The 18,192-nt window shown below is 41.3% G+C and overlaps 1 protein-coding gene across 5 annotated transcripts in view; it reads left to right on the top strand.

Annotated features, from left to right (window-relative positions):
- MAN2A2 (mannosidase alpha class 2A member 2) overlaps positions 1 to 18,192 on the top strand; it is a 2,415,216-nt gene that overhangs the window by 2,147,838 nt on the left and 249,186 nt on the right. The gene's annotated exons all lie outside the window — the stretch shown is intronic.

Here is an 18,192-nt window from a genome sequence, read left to right on the forward strand (position 1 = left end):
CCTTTAATGTGAGGTAAAATCAAGCCATTAATACTTAAATAAAATAAATGTTAATTGTCTATATGGAGTTAAAAATGTTGCATTTTTTTGGTTTGCTGTGCATTGGTGCCCACTACCAGTCATTTGAGGATAGAGACATTGCTGCATTGGCATCTCGTCAGAACATCCTTGCTAATCTAAGATTGCTACATGGTGCCATGGGTTTCCTGTGGTTTGCAGTGCCAAGAAGAGCTGAAAAAGGAAGGGAGGATTTAGATGTAGCAATCAAAGGAGAAACAATCTAGTTATATTTGTTTTACCACAGGCTTCACTGTGTTATGGCAAACCTATACTGTTGCACTGTACAGCCTCATAAATAATACAAACTAAGCCAGGAGAGAGGTTGAACAGTGTCTTTACTGCAGTTTGATCATTAGAAGCGCTGTCATAAGCACATGCATTCCTGACATGCAATAGTGTCTGGATTTACTACTCTTTTTCTCAGTGTAGTGTATTGCAGGAGAGGCTGTTCACCGTTTGGTTATAGCATTAGTATCTGTGCAGCAGTGCTTTGCTGTTGTAAGTAATTATCTTCCCAATGCAAAGGTACTGTAAGTTGTCAGTAGTGTTGCATAATTCAATAGCATTTTAGCATAGAACTATTTCTTATTGTTGAGCTAAGTATTGCATTCATTAATTTTATAGCCTGTGAAGTAGTTCCACCATTCAATGCTCCTTTTTTTCTGAGAGAGCACTCTTCTTAGGTACTCCAGATAGTGTCTCTGGCACTTTTTTCTTTTGGATTAGTGGTGTGGGTATGCTCAAGAGATGAATTCACCTTCAATATAAAGAAATAGAGTCCTCCTTCTCCAGCTGTACTGGTTTAGCACTAATGTCTTTGGACCTTGAAGAACATGAATGGTCATCTGCTTGTCTTTAGATTTGGTACTGGTCAGTCATCCCTCTCATGGTCTGCATTTTTTTCATCCCTCTCCTGGTACAGAGAAGTAAAGATGTCCTTAGTACAGGTGCTATTCCAACTTAAAGCATTTCAACTTATTTAACTCTAGTTCCACTTTACTTCTGAATGTTGGTGGTGCTCTTTTTTTCTGAGAATGAGACCTATTTAGGTGTGCCACATAGTATCTAGGTATGCTCAAGAGATGACTTCATTGTGAAATGTAGTTCTATCATTTCATTTTAGTCCCCATACCCTTGGGAGAAAATAGCTTTACTGCCTTTGTGCTATGGTGGCATATTCAGTGTTTTCATAAAGTACCAGATCGGATTAGTTTCTGAAATCCATTCCCTGGTAAACACTGATTATATGTCTTAGTTGCATACTTCTAAGTGTAGCACCTTTGTTTTGATATTATGCATCATTATTACTTTGCTCCTACTTCCTCATACCTTTCTCACCAGTATTTACTTTTAAAAGTATGTTATGTTTTTCAGTGATATGCCTGAAAACATTTCCTTATAATCAGCAACAGTAGTTAATAAAATGTGCTACTCCTGTGTCCAGTTCCATTTTCATCCATACCCCCTCTGAGGTAACCCATATGATTTTGATTGAAATTAGCCAGTTACGGTACTGTAGGGGAATAGACTCCCAACTGTAACACAGGCAACTTGGGCTAGATTGACTTAGGGAGCTGATGGAGCTGGCAGAGGAAGATGGCTATGCCCATGTGGGGGTGGGGGCTGTTGGGGGATGGAGCCAGAAATGTACTGCATAGGTTCCCTCAGAGGGGGACTGGGATGCAAATACATGTCCTGGGAGGTAAGTGTTAGGTTCACTAAGCTGCTGATGGCTGATATCCTTCAGGATGTGTCTGTAGGAGGGTACACTCACATGTTGAAGGTTTTGTAGGTGTCTGCAGTGCCATGGGCCAACTACCCCTGCCCAAGGTTGGGGTTAGACCATTACACATGTCCTCAATTACTGGAATGTTGGCAAAGGGAAAAAAAAACCTCCAACATGGCTTCCTGAAAGATCTCCTCTGGAGAGATCTCAACCCAGCATTGTGGTGAGGGGAGTGTCCCAGTGTACAGGGAGTGAATGGACTTTGTCCAGTTGATGGGAGACTTGATGGTCATCAGGCACATGTATATAAATGACATAGTAGAAAAAGTGTTTCTAGCCTTCACCAATGATGTGGAGGGATAAAACCCTGACTATTTTCCAGGCAACCAGAGTTTGACTGTTCAGGCAGAGAGAATGGTCTCTCCTCATTGTCATAGTTTCATATTTTTTTTACAAAGTTTACAGCCAAAGGAGACCATCAAGAAGCTCAGCCACATCACCCAATAGTGTGAGGACATATGTCCTCCATTTAATAGACTTTCTCCAAATATCACTGATGAAAATTTGCAGTCACCCATCCAGTCATTCAGACTGGTTTGAAAGGTCATTATAAAGTACTCTGCTTGACAGGTAATGGCAATCTGTTCCAGAAATGGGGTATACATTGGTTGAGGTTTCTGTCATGCCATTTGGTTGTGGTAATGTGCTAGCATATGTTTAGTTCTGTAGAACAGGTGTTTGCTTTACTACTGGTTCCATTTAGGTGAAAGAGTTCAGAGAGTGCTGGGTCATTCATATCCCAGAAGCTTAAGCAGATGTCACCCCTCCGGAGTCTCTAAAACACAGAGTACAGGGACAGGAACTTTAATCTGTCAGAATAGCTAAAGGAACTGAGACCTGAGATCTATTTGATGAGGAAGTGCTGGGGTCTGTCTAGCTGGTTTAGATGTTTAGGGAGATTCATGCTGATGGGTGCTTTATTTTCAATGATGGACCTAATAAAGAACAAATCTTTGGACCTTGATGAGATGCAGCAAAGGAGTAGCTGTGCAAGACAGAAAGATTTTTAACCAGCATAGAGACATGTTGGTCAAAGGAGAGTCTATTAACATATGTACCCAAGTCCCTGATGGCTGTGTCAAATTTGAGTGAAATGTTATCTATATGGCAAGCAGTAGTGATCCTTGAGTTTCCATGGAAATTATGCTACACTTCTTGGTGTTGATGCTAAGCCCTTGATTAATACACCAAACATTTGTTTGATCCAGCCCTTGCTGAATAGTTTGACTATGAGAATGGGATTTGATAACATCTCCTAGTTAGCAATCATAATCAGACTTAGTTAGCCACAGTCCCTTAATATCAGCTTTTATAGATAGAACCCTATGTGACACCACTGGTGACCTTTTTCTTTGTAGAGAAAATACCCCTGACCCTAACAGTATAGGTTTTCTCACACAACCAGTCCCAAATCCATTGAACTTCCTGTTGCTTAATGTTGAGTTGAGAGAGTTTATCAAATAATCTCAGCATGGAGGATAGTGTCAAAGACCTTGCTAAGGTCCAGATAAGCAGTTTAGACTCTATTCCCCTTATCCTTGTTTAATGTGACAGCCAATAAAAAACCTTGTGTATGAGTAATTCACTGTCTATTCCCCTATTTCAAAGAACTCAGCCAGGTTGTACAATCAGGATCTGCCTTTTACAAAGCTGAACTGATGTGTATCAGGGATATAAGCTAGTCTATATCATTGTTTATTATTTCATTGTAATGCATTCTATAGCTTTGCAGATAATACTAGTGAGACTAATAGGGCTGTAATTTTGTGTGTCATTAGAGGAACACCTTTATGCAAGGGCAGAACTGCCATTCTCCATGCCTTAGGGACATAACTAGGATTGACATTTAAACTGAGGAGTTGATGAAGGGGGTCCTGTTTCTTTAGTCCATCCACTCTGACAGTTGAGTACCTAGCTGCTTCTTGGATTCGACCCAGCCATTAGCTAGTACTCCTGTGTTTTAAGGTCTACACACTTCCTCACAATCTCCTGTGAGCCTTCTCCTGATCTAGTTTGCTTCTATCCCTATTGGATCTCGATCACATAGCCAGTAGTTAAGTTTTCTCTTTTTTCACAACTTTACCTGTAATAGTGCATCTTTTTTCTTTATTTTCTTGCCTGTTATACTGATAGTTAATGTATTAGTTAATGGAGAGTTGGTCTCTCCGTCTGTATTTAGTGCCTCAACAACTTTGGCATTCACACAGCTGCCTAAAGTCTTTATTATTGTGATGTCCCCACGCTAGGCCAGTAATCAAGGAGCCTGAATCCCACCACTGCCACCAATATGTGAGGTCCCCACTCTCGGCCAGTAATCAAGGAGCCTCAGTCCTCACCATTGTCACTGGAGAGGGATGCTCACTTGGAATATAAATGGATACACTCAGTATTTACAGATGCAGACCTCTCTGCATCAAGCACAATTTCCCTTAAGAACACACAGGGCACACACTCAGCTCAGGGTCTGGGTGTCTGTCTGTCTGTCTCCCTCTAGGTCCCTAATAAGACTCCCTGCTGGTACAGCTGTAGGGTTAGGTCCTCAGCCGAGTGTCCAAGCCAAGTACTCCTGCACCCTCTCTGTGAAACCTAGTGCTTTATGTCCCTGCTCCAAGTAGCTCTCGCGCACACACACACACACACACACACACACACACACACACACACACACACACATACCTGGGAAAGGCTGGCATAGATTACCCGCTCTACCAACTTTGCCCAGACTATTCGGTAGATTCACTGCCACCAGTCAGTTGCTATAAGGCTGTTGAAAGGGTACCCAATTATACTGAGTGAAATTAATATTAATACAAATGGTAATGTTGACCAAACAGCCAGGCTTTCAGGAGTGGTCAGAGTTATCACCAAATAAATATATGCAAATACTCTCAAAACTTAAATATTTTCTAAAAAGCACCAGCCACAATGAAAAGTTGAAATATATTTAAAAATAAGTAATAAAAGGACGTGGAAATATTCTATTTACATTAAAAAATAGTGTTTCAGTCACAGGAAATATTAAAAATAACACAGATGAAAAGTTTCACGCAGTTATAGAAAAACAGTATTTAGCTAATCTCACTATCTATTCCCAATTTATTAAAAGAATTACTGATCCTACTTACTGAATAGAGCAAGGCAAGATGGGTGAGTGGTCCTTGTTGGCAGATCCAAGACAGAATACAGAATACTCCCGAGACTTAAGTCTTGTCTGATACAAAAACATTGTTTCTGTACAGAATTACATCACATACATCTGGTCATCTAACTCTCTTTCCCATGCTATCACCAACACTAGCAGCTGCCAGTATTTTAGCACCTACATGTCAATAATACACACACAAGAGCATTGCTCAGATGTGGTGCAGCTGTTGGAAACCATAAAACCATTCCACTCCTCCTACAGGAGCTGCAACCTATTCTCTAGCACAGACATTGCATCTCTGGCTCCATTCAAAACTATGGGATAACATCTTTATTACTTAACCCATAAAGTAATTTAATTTCAGATATATTTTAAAGTCAGGTACATTACCTCTTCCCTTCCAGTATATGTTACAATGTATACATTTAATTCAGTTACAATATTACATGTACATTTCTTTTCCTTCCAGCAGGAGACACTGTTGATACATTTTAATAGAAGAAAACCTCACAAATACATTTTCAGCACAGGCATTTGTACAAATCAGTTTGCTGTACAAATGACATATAATTATTTACAATTGTGCTGGCATATGTTGCACATCCACTACCCCACTTCTCCTAGCATGGCTGGCAGTGCTTCCTGTCATCACAATTATTAAAAAATGTTTTATATACTGTTATTGTTAGAAGTGTGTTTGATTTTCTCCTACTTTGTTTTATATACTGTTCATTTTACAAGATTGTTTGATTTTTAATAGGTTGTTCCATTGTTTTATAGTTTTGGCCTTACTGTGGATAAGAAAAAAATTTGAGATGTGGGCATAAGCTCCCACCTCAGGATACACACAATATGTGTTTTATTTGCTTAGGGCTGGAGCACCTAAATGTTGATTGCCATGTTTTAAAGAGTTATGTTTATAATCTGTTAACTATAGGTAGGTAAATCGATTATTAAAGGTCTCATTTCCATTGACATGGCAGACAAGTGAGAAGAAAGAAAGATAGAGAGACAAGGTGTCCAAAAAGCATAAGGCAGAGGAGCAGGGATCCTCTTCTTTCCCACAAATGATGAGGAAGGATTCTTTTCTTTTGATACTAAAACAAAAGTCTGCACCTGTGCAGACCACTGTAATTATGGTCAAGTCTCCCACTAAGTTGAGTGTTGTAGAATATATATGTGTGTTGTACCTTTAAGAAGCATTTCCAAGGACAGCACTTGCATATAAATAGCAAGCACATGCTAGCTTCATTGCCATTTTGAGAGTACAGCCAGAGAGTGAGCATGTATGAAAGAGGGAGTCAATTTGTTTGTAAGAATATCTAAGATAAAGTTATTGCCTCATTCCTGTTGTGTTTGTACATAATAAAGCTGCTCGAACAGAACCCACGAATATTCATCTGTTATATCCTGACCGGGCGAACGACATGGTGCCAGAAACGGGATTCCAGAGACTCCTTCTCAGAGATACGAGGTGCAGAATTAACACTGAAGGTAAAATAAGAGAAACAAGAGCAAAAAAGGACCAGAAACAAACTAAAGGTAATGAAAACTTGCACAAACGATAGCTTTATTAAAAATTATTAAACTGAACATTACAAGGGCACAGAACATATTACTAAGCAAGCAAATAGCACAGAATGTTTATTAAGCAAAGAAAAAGCATAAAAAGTTCATTATTTAAACAAAATGTGTGAAATTAAGTTATCTGATAGAAAGCTTATCAGAAAAGGACATAGGAAGTTCAGAGTCATCTCAGAACTGCAAAATGAGCATGTTTAGAGTAAAACGAGCACAAGCAAAGAGATTAAATGGACAAAACAAATGTAGTAAAAGGCAGAAAGGGCATATTAAGCATAAATAAAGCAAGGTGACTGCATTTTTTTGGAAAATTACAGTGTTTTGGCATAAACTACTATTTTGCATTAACTAAAGTTCTGAATAGCATAACTAGTTAATGTGAAATTGTTCAATCTCGCCGTTTGTTCTTTCACACGGGTTCGGAGCCGATCCCCGGATCCGAGTTGGCCGCATCACTAGCTCGCATCTTTGAGAAATCTCGAGGCACTGTAATATCCCATGATCCTCCAGTGCTAACCCTCAGATCTAGTTTGCCGCTAGCAGCAGATCGCATCGAGAGGCTCGGGCCAGTACAATTTTTACTATTTTTTTCTTGTTAATTATGGATAATTTTTTATATATATAGTAGTTGTGTGACTAGTTTAGGTAGTTTGTTACCTTAAAATTCTTAGTAAAGGCCTTAGGCCGTTTTTTGTCTGTAATAGAATTTACAGTATTTAAAAGAAAGTTAACTTTTTCTATTTTATTTTTTCTTTCAAAAAAATATATATATATCTTAGTGTGCTGTGGTGTGTTTTTTACATTTATATATATATATATATATATATATATATATATCTATATATATATATATATACATATATCTCTTATATTGTAGTTAGAAATTTTTCAATATAGTGCTGTCTTTTTTTCTAGTAAAATGTCAGAAAAGACAAAGTGGATTTAAAAGGTGTCATTGTGGACAGAAGATGTCCATTACTGACAACCATTCATCCTGCATCTACTGTCTTGGCCCTCTCCACTTGCAGGAAGACTGTTCCATCTGTCATTCCTTTAGTGGGATGGTCATGCTGGAAAGACGCAGGAAGTTGGTGGACAGAGGTTTGATCAAACCTGTGTTTCAAGAGGCCCTGGACAAGGCTGAACAGGTTTCGAAGTCTTCGAAGGGGTCGAAGTCTTCAAGAGTGTCGGAGCCCAAGTCTTCGGCTCCAAGCACCTCTTTTCAAATTCGGACACTGGCTCCTATGACTTCGGTGCCGGGTGTTGAGACCTTATCTCTGCACGAGGCTCAGGTCTTGGAGCCGGTATCAGAGGTACCACCGTCTACTATCCTTCGATCGGTGATGGCTTCGATCCCTTCGACCCGTTCTTCGAGGCCACTTTCTGACTCCGATGTGGACTGAGTGGTACAGAAGCTTATGGAGAACTCGGCTTTGTCAAAATTAATCGAGGTTTCGTCCCAGCTTGTTTCGAAACTCGAAGCTATTCCAGTTCCCTCGACACTTCCTCCTCCAAGACCAGTCGAGTCATCGGTGTTAGGAGTCGAAGAACCGATGATTGTAGAGCCCTCAGTGCCGAAGCCTCCAGTAGTGCTATCGGCTCCGTTGACCTCGACTCCTTCGGAACCAGCCGGAGAGTCTCGGAGTCGAAAATCTTTCCTGGGTACCGGGGGGGGGGGGGGATAGTCGAACCGAGATTTCGGTTCCGACTCTTCCTCTTGGTGCCTCGGCTCAGATCAGTTCGGATCCGTCCTCGGTGTTGGAGCCCGTGGTTCCGATTCCTGAGAAACGACCTCCTTCTTCGGATCGGGTCGGGGCACCGGTGCCTTTGACATCATGAGGAAGGTCTTGTCGGATCAGACACATACTTCATCGGTATCTTTTTCTCCTTCCCCAAAAGGTCCGCATTCTGCTTCTGTGCCTTCGGTACCTACCAAGCGTCGAGACCCAATGCCTCAGAAGTCCCCACAGGGAGACTCTGGTTCCTCAGATGCATCCCCAGAAGCTCCCACTGAGGATGTTCCGAGGAAACGACTGTGCAAGAGGAGGCACATAGAGTCCCCACAGGAATCTCTTACATCTGATACTGATTTAGATGAAACAGAAGGGTCCCCACGGTCCACCTCTGAGGATGTCTCTTTTGCAGACATTTTGGAAATCCTGAAGCAAAGAGGGGACTGGCAAACCCTTACCCCTTCTGCGGATGAATCGGTTTTACTGAAGGCATTTGGGACTCAACCTTCTACCTCCTGGGTGACTCCTCCCTTTGACGATCTCATGGATCTAGTAGCTCGGAGGGCTTGGGAAAAACCTGATACAGTGGAACCAGTCCCTCGTAAACCCAACAAATACATGACAGCTCCCCAAGATAAAGCCTATCTTACAAAAGGAGTTCCCGTTGACACTATGGTGGTGGCAGCCACTAAAAAAGAGATGTCTGAATCATCTTCCTCTGTCCATCCTCCTAATAAGGATTCTAGGACAATGGACAGATATGGGAAGCGCATATTTAGTTCGGCGACTTTTTCCATCCAGTCGCTCAACTACCTTACGCATTTCACGCGTTTACAAAGAGATCTCATTAAGGAATTAGGAGATACTCTTCAGGGACACACAGATGCTGCTGTCGCCGAGAAAGTGACAGCGCAACTTAACACCCTAAATTCCATAGTCAACTCGTCCATGAGGCTGATTTCATACGCAGCCGAAGGATCGAGTAGAGCGGCAGCTTCAGCGATTGCCCTGAGAAGACAATCCTGGTTGCGCTTATGCTCCTTTGCGGAAGCCTTTAAGTCTTCCTTTGCCAATGCCCCCTTTGATGGTGTCTCCCTGTTTGGGCCCAAAGTAAAGGAGACTCTCACGAGGTGTGAACAAGAAGGGAAGATTCTGTCTGCCGTAGGAGTCCGTTTTTCCGTTCCATCTAGACCCTACCCTAAAGGGCAATGAGGAGGAAAGATGTGGTTCCGAAAGACTCAGGGATCTTTTCAACACACCCAAAGTGATGCCCCCTCCAGAGGCAGAGGAGGAGGAAGAAACGGAAGACGCTGCCCAGCCAGCAGAGGGGGTCTGCAAAATCAGGATGACAGAGAGACCTTCTCTGGAAAACCCTTCCAGCACTCCTGAGTGCAGGCCCGGCTGTCCTACTCTGGAGGCAGTCGGGGTTCGCTTGGCTTTATACCCAGAGGCCTGGCTAAATCTTACATCAGATTACTGGGCAAAAAGCATAGTTACAAGAGGCTACAACATTCCCTTCATAAAAATACCACCAAACTCGAAAAACTCCCAGATGTTCCACCCAGTCTGCGAGACCAAGCAACCATAGAGATAAGAAGGTTGCTCGAAAACAGAGTCATCCAACCAGTCCCAGCGGACCAAATAGGATCCGGAACTTACTCAAGGTTGCTTTTAGTTCCAAAGAAAACAGGGGACTGGAGGCCAATTTTAGACCTCAGCAAGTTAAATACCTTTGTGAAAAAGGAAAAGTTCCGGATGGTCACGCTTCAGTCAATCCTCCCTTTTCTGCAAAAGGGCGACTGGATGTGCTCTATAGATCTCAAAGACGCATACTACCATATCAAAATGGCCAGGGCGTCCAGAGATCACTCGCGCTTCCGGCTGGGAGCCAGTCATTTCCAGTTTCGCGCTCTGCCCTTTGGTCTCACCTCAGCCCCCAGGGTGTTCACCAAATGCATGGCAGTAGTAGCGTCTCACTTGAAACGAAAGGGATTCCGGGTGTTTCCTTATCTAGATGACTGGCTCCTTTCCGCCACCACCAAGTGTCGTCTTCTACAAGCCAGGGACTACACCATCAGTCTTTGCTCTTCACTAGGCATAATGGTGAATTTTGGAAAATCTGTCTTATCGCCGTCACAACGTATCTTATTTATAGGAGCACAGCTAGACACTTCCCTGGCTCAAGTTACTCTACCCCCATCAAGAGTGTCAGACCTCAGGCACCAAATTTCGCTCCTTCTTCACAACAACAGAGTCTCTGCACGACAAGTATTAAGAGTGCTAGGCTTGATGCCAGCATCCCTTCTTGTAGTTCCTTTAGGCAGGATGCACATGAGGATCCTTCAATGGATGCTATTCGCCCAGTGGTCGTATCTACAACTTCCACTGTCTCACGAAATCTTGATCACGAATTATTGCAAGAAGGATCTCTTGTGGTGGATACACAGTCAAGAGCTAACACTAGGACGACCCGTTGTATTACCCAGTCCGGTAGCAACTCTAACCACGGACGCTTCCCTGATAGGGTGGGGGGGATTCTTTCAGGGACAAACAGTCCAAGGTCAATGGTCCAACATGGAGTACAATCTGCACATCAATGTTCTAGAGATGAGGGCAGTGTTTCTAGCGTTGCAACACTTTCACAAGTCCTTACCTCGGGGAACAGTGACAGTTCAGACAGACAACATGTCAGTGGTCTGGTACATAAACAAGCAAGGGGGAACCAGATCTTACCCGTTATGGAGAGAGGCCCTCAGAATTTGGCAAAGGGCAAAGTCCACTGGACGCTTTCTGATAGCAACGCACATCCCGGGGACTTCCAACGTAATCGCGGACAGGTTGAGCAGAGCCATCCTGTTCCCTCACGAGTGGTCCCTCAAACCTCAAGTGGCGGAAGAGATCTTCCGCAGATGGGGCCAGCCTTGCTGCGACCTGTTTGCATTCCCTTTGAATGCCAAATGCAGAAGCTATTTTGCCCTGTTACCCCCCCCCCCCAGGGACGCACTGGTATACGATTGGCCCCCGGGTCTCCTTTATGCTTTTCCTCCTGTTCCACTAATTCCCAGGTTTTTGCAGAAAGCCAAACGTCTGGACAGGACCATAATACTGATAGCCCCATTCTGGCCTCGACAAATCTGGTTTCCCTTCCTTCAATCCCATCAAGTGGAGGAACCATGGATTCTGGACCCGGAGCCAGATCTGTTGACACACTCGTCGGGAGTTCCTCACACCTTCCTCAAGTCCCTCAAACTGACAGCTTGGCTGCTCCGCTTCCCATCTTAGCCAGGTCGGAGTTACTATCTCCTGCAGTACAACAAATTATTATATCTTCTCACAAACCATCTACAAGAAAATTGTACATCGGCAAATAGATCCATTCGGGGCCCCAGTACACAAGATACTAGATTTCCTTTCCTCACTTTTTCAAGAAGGAGCATCAACATCCACTATAAGGGTTCAACTGGCCGCTATATCCAATTTTCATACTGGCCATAAGGATGGTTCTCTTATGTCCCACAGGCTTTGTAAAGCCTTCATGAAAGGTACTTTTCATCTCCGTCCCCCTTTTCGTAATCCAATAGCACCTTGGAATCTTAATCTCATGCTGTCACAGCTCATGTTGCCCCCTTTTGAACCAGCAACCACAACTCCGTTAAAATTGCTTTCGTGGAAAACACTTTTCCTGGTTGCCATCACTTCAGCCAGAAGAGTTTCAGAGTTACAGGCTCTATCTATCCGACCACCGTACATGATTTTTCATCCGGATAGAGTAACCTTGCGCACCAATCCATCCTTTCTTCTGAAGGTTTGTTCGGTTCAGAATATCAATCAATCTATTGAACTGCCTACCTTCTTTAAAAATCATTTCAATAAGCTGGAATACACATTGCACAAGTTGGACGTTCACAGACAACTAAGATTTTACTTACATAGTACAAAAGAGTACAGAAAGTCAGATCAACTATTTGTCTCATATGCTGACCAAAGAAAAGGACAGGCAGTAACGAAGGTTACCTTATCCAAATGGCTCTCAGATTGCATAAATTTTGTATATGCTGAATCCAAACAACAACTCCCTTTCAAACCCAGAGCTCATTCTACAAGGGCGATTGCTACCTCTTCAGCTCATACCGCTCGTTTGCCTTTAGATACCATTTGTGCAATGGCAACTTGGGCAAAACTACATACCTTTATCGCCCACTACAAGCTAGACAAGAGCTCCAGGGACAGGGCGACGTTTGGTTCCACTGTACTCAGGAATGTTCTCCCTTGAGCTACCCGGGAAAAAGGAGCTAGGGACGCTACCCGTGTGTAAGAACAAACGGCGAGATTGAACAATTTCACATTAAGAAGTTATGTCTTACCATAACGATCCATGTGAATTGTTCATCTCGCCTTTGTTCTTACATTCCCCCCCTCCATCCGCCGTCCTACGGTCTGGGAGAACGGTTTTCGATTAGATTCTTTTTCAGCCTTTTCTAGGTATGGTTGACATGTTATTAACATCAGTAATGGCATCTTTTATCCTCTACCTGGCAGTAGGGTTTCAGACAATTTGTAGTATTTGTTCATAAGTGTTTTAGACACATTTCTAAGAGGGATTCTTCTGGTATAGCAAACTAGATCTGAGGGTTAGCACCGGAGGATCATGGGATATTACTGTGCCTCGAGCTTTCTCGAAGATGCGAGCTAGTGATGCGGCCGACTTGGAGCCGAGGATCGGCTCCAAACCCGTGTGTAAGAACAAAGGCGAGATGAACAATTCACATGGATCGTTATGGTAAGACATAACTTCTTATTCGAAGCATCGCAGTGTGTGTAAAAGTGCTTAAAGTGTGTTTATTACTGTGCATTTATTCTGGAGTTTATTGTGTGCAATGTGCAACTGTTTTGTGAAGTACAGTCAAAATACAGCCGTTTCAAAAAGTTTCTTGTGCTGAGTGTGTCTACTTGTGAAGGGCCGCCATTACAGAGTGTTTCTTGCACTGTAAAGAGTTATTTAGCAAAGTACAGCCATTTTGGAAGTGTTTCAGTGTGCTGTGTACTGTTTGTTTGCAATGTGCAGTTAATTTGAAATGTTTTTTCTCTGATCTTCTTCTGTTGCCCAGTTCATTAGCACAGTGCAGTTATTTGAAATGTTTTTTACTCAGATAAGAGGTGATTTCTCGAAGTACAATAATTTCAAGAGTATTCAGTACCAGAGAGGCTTATTTTACAAACTATTTTGCAGAGTTCAATTATTCAGAGGCTTATTGTGCTATCGGGCATAGTTACAAGTATTGGCATACATTTCTGGCATATATTTGTATTTGTGTGTGTTCGTGCATACCTGCAAAACCCTTCACTGATGTGTTAATATGGCAGAGGCATTTCACAGACCAGGTCCACTTGTATTTTATCAGAATATTGCAGAGAATTCGAGAATATTTGAGCAAGAGTACGATATTTTCATACAAGCAGCGTATTCAGATAAAGATGCACACACCAGGGCATTCATTTTGCTAAATCTAGCTGTGTCAGAGGCCAATGAATGAGCGCGTTCATTTGTGTATGCACCAGCAGTGTATGAAGGAGAAGGAGAAAACTGTCATATTGTTGTTCAGGCTCAATCAAGAGAATACCCCGAGTAATTTGAAGTGTAAGTTCAGAGAAATGTGTAACCCCCAGACCAATGTTATATTAGAGAGGCAATTGTTTTACGCAAGAGACCAAAGGCCAGGAAAAACATTTGCAGCTTACATTACTGACTTGAGAAACAAAGCTAAAACTTGCATGTTTGGTTATTTAAAAGATGGATTGATAAAGGACAGGCTTGTGTGTGGTATCAATAGTGCTGCTGAGAGGCAGATTTTACTTCATGACCGAGATTTAGCATTGAGCAAAGCCATTGAGATTTGTCAAATCCATGAAGTTACAGAAAGACACACAAGTATGCTGGCAAGTGATAAGAGCATAGTTTCAGCAGGCTCCAGAGCAAATGTAGACAGCATGCAACATGTGACTAGCAGAAACAGGCCAAAGCACATGGCAGCTGTTGCCCCTGCGGGTTTCCCTGAGAAGTCCCATAGTTTTCCAACAAGTTCTAAGACTAGTTCAGTTAAAGGAGCATGCTCAGCAAAACCCAAGTCAAGCTTCATTGTTAATTGCCGTAATTGTGGTGCGCCATTAGTCCAAAAGAGAAAAGTGTTTAACATTTGGTCAGCAGTGTCACAAGTGTAAAAAATGGAATAATTTTCAAAAGTTTTGCAAGTCAAGTACACCTCACTCATTTGCAAAGAAAAAAGCAAATTGATCATGAAGGCTTGCAGGTCCCTATTATATGAACGAAAAATCAAGATCTCAAACTACTGAAAAGTCGAAAATGCCATTTATCAAAATTGTTATTGTGGGGGGATGTGCCCCCCCCCCTGCTAATTATATATGCCAACTCTGAGATTGCACTACAGTGAGGAAAGGGCAAATTTTCCGATCTTCACTGTACTGTGATCTCACAATAGCAATCTCGAAGAATGGCATTTTCGACTTTTAAGCCATTCGAGATCTTGATCTTTCGTTCATCTAATAGGGAACCTAGGCTTGCAGTCTACTTTCTACTTAGATGATGTATCAATGATTGGTGAAGAGGTTAATGCAGTAGATTTATTAGCACAGTAGATTTATTAGCAAAGGGTGAAATGTTTTGTACTGTCCTGATCCATAGTAAAGCTATTGAGCTCAAGGTAGACACTGGTTCTAAGTGTAATGTTATGTCAGCAGAAGCATTTGCCAAAGTAAGGGCTGGTGAGCAACTTAATGTGGCTAGTTGTGTGAAACTTGTTGTCTATGGAAGTGAAGAAATTCAAACCGAAGGCTCAGTAGTGCTTTCATGCTATTTGGCTGGTTTACATAGCTCAAAGACCTGTGCAGTCATTATTGGGTCTCAGAGACAGTTTGAGAATTAATTTGCTTTCCTTTACTAAAGAAGTTCATTGTATAAATACATGTCCCAGTTCCAGTTTCACTGATGCTATTTTCTCAGAATATGCAGATGTTTTCGATGACAAGCTAGGCAACCTTCCAGTTGTGTATTCTATGAAGTTAGACCCAGAGGTCAGTCCAGTGGTCAGGCTGGCAAGAAATATTCCAGTAGCAATACAGAGAAGAGTTAAAGCTCAGTTGGATAAAATGGTGCAGCAAGCTGTAATTTGTCCAGTTACAGAACCAACTGAATGGGAGTTTTCTATGATAAAACTCATAAAAAAGGCTCAGATAAAATCAGAGTATGCATTGACCCAAGAGACTTGAATAAGGCATTAAAGCAACCTCACCATCCTATGTGAACAGTCGAAGAAGTCGCAGCCCTGATACCAAATGCAACTGTATTTTCTATCTTGGATGACAAGTGCTGATTGATCGCAAATCTTCATTACTGACTACATTCAGTACCAGGAAGACACAAAAAACGACAAACTGATAAACCTGCGAGCAGAATGAAGAGACACACCCAAGAAGTAATGTGTTAAGCGCTTTTCGTTTATGCCACAACATAAACTTCATCAGACATAGTAACAACATATCAGTGCATTTAAATATACACAGATAACCAATCAAATTGGTTCACAACACACTTAAAATAACAGTACATTAAAATATTATAACATTAAAAATACTGTTAATAGTTAACACCAACCTCAAAACTAATTTTGTACTACACTAGAACCCTATTAAAATGTAAAATTTTATATATTTACAAGCTAAAACTAGCCTGTTTGTACGTAATTAACGTTTTAAATTCTTTAATTTTAAAATGCTACTAATCACACAACCCTCATTTAAACCTGGCGTGTTGTAGGCATTGAGTCTAATTTGCCAGGCTAACTCCAACTCTTCCAATTTTAAAGCTTCTGGTCCACCTCTGACATCTCTCTGGACTTGATCAATGACCATAAACTTGAACCTATGGGTGGGAAATTGAGCAACATGCTTAGCCAAGGCGTTTTCCATTTTCCCTTTCTTAATTGCATAAGGGTGCTCATACATACGGTTGCGAAGCTTCCTCTCAGTTTTGCCTACATAAAATCCAAGGCAAGACTGGCATTTATAAGGTACACAACAAAACTGGAGTTACAATTGTTTCTCCATTTTAATGTAAAGTGAGAATCGTTAACACTAAACCTATTAGATTCCGTAATGTATGAGCAATAATTACAGGATTGGCATTTGTACATTCCTGGGGTCTTAACTATGTTACTTCTGGATTCACAGTAGTTTTTAAGATTCCTGCCTCTCCTGTATATAACTCTAGGAAAGTTACCCACGCTATTGAAAACTTGGTGGTCGCTTTTAAAAAGTTCCCAATTTTTTAACAAAATCCTAGTGCACCCAGCACTATCCACATTATAGGTAGTTATAAAGGACGTAACTGTAACATTTTCTTCCTGTTCAAAGATAGTACTGTTAAGGGACGAGCTAGAAAAATCACCTGAATTATTAAGTGTGAAACACTCAGTTCTATTCAAGAGTGGAGTATAGAACTTAGACTGACGTTTACATGAAACTTCGTCAATAATTTCATTAATTAATGATTCAGGGTAACCTCGTGCTAGAAACATACACTTCATGAAGTCACATTCACTACTAAAGTCACTATCAACCGTAATAATCCGGGCTGCACGGACCAATTGTCCCTTCAAAATGGCCCGTTTTTGATGACGTGGGTGGCAACTAGAGTAGTGAAGCATGGAGTTACAATAAGTATTTTTCCTATGGATTTTTGCTGTGTACTTGTCCTGTATATTATCTTTTGATAATAAAATATCAAGATATGCTATCGAGCTGGTATCAAATAAGTGAGTACATTTTAAAAAGTTAGTGGTTGAATTTAAATAATCAACCAAACTGTCCCCAAGTACGGCATCACCATCAAGTAAGATAAAGATGTCGTCGAGGAAACGTGTATAGAACACTATCTTATCTTTAAACACACTATTATGCATAACAAATAAGTGCTCCCAGTAGGCCATGACCATATTGGCCACACTAGCGCCACAGGGTGACCCCATGGCTACGCCTACCTTTTGAAGAAAGAGAACACCTTCAAACATGAAAAAATTGTTAGCTAGAATAGTGCTTAAAAGCTCCTCTACCATCAAGTTTTCATCAAAAGGACACCCCTGAAGTTTTAAAACCTCACTAGTCCACTCAACCGCTTCTTTATGAGGTATACACGTATATAAATCCCTAACGTCTATCGTTAGGAAATTATAACTAGATTTGTATTCTAACTCATTAATGTTCCTTAAAAATGTCCAAGAGTCCTTGCATATTTGTTTGATGTTGATCAGGTATTTTTGGAGAATAGAATCTACTACTTTGGCACAAGCGTAGGACAAAGACCCTCTACTGTCCACTAAGGGACGCATAGGGGGATTTGACACATCCTTGTGAATTTTGGGTATACCAAATAAGCAAGGAACTCTAGGATAAGAAATAGTCATAAAGTTGTAAACAGTTTGAGTAATCCTACCTTCTAAGTAAAGGTCTTCTATGACATTTTTAATCAAACTGTATGCCTTATTAAGTTCTGACTTAGAACTTAAAGTGTATGAGGAGGAATTTAGTAAGTTGTTCATTCTGTTAGAATAATCTAAGTTGTCAAAAATGACGACACCACCCCCTTTGTCAGGCTTACAGATTCTAATGTCATTGATTTTAATAAAATTCAAACAGTCTTTTTCTGCCTGAAAGTCTTTGTTGACATTATATAATCTTTTGTTTTTGTTCAAGGCTAAATTGCGAATATCTAATTCGCAAAACTGCTCGAATGTTTTAATAGTAGGATTTAAAGGAGGGTTGAATGTACTAGGAATTCGAAATTCACTGGGATTACCACCACATGGTTCCCCCAT

Source organism: Protopterus annectens, chromosome 7.part0 (genome assembly GCF_019279795.1).
Source record: "Protopterus annectens isolate FY-2018-M chromosome 7.part0, PAN1.0, whole genome shotgun sequence".
In the NCBI taxonomy this organism is placed as follows: Eukaryota; Metazoa; Chordata; order Ceratodontiformes; family Protopteridae; genus Protopterus; species Protopterus annectens.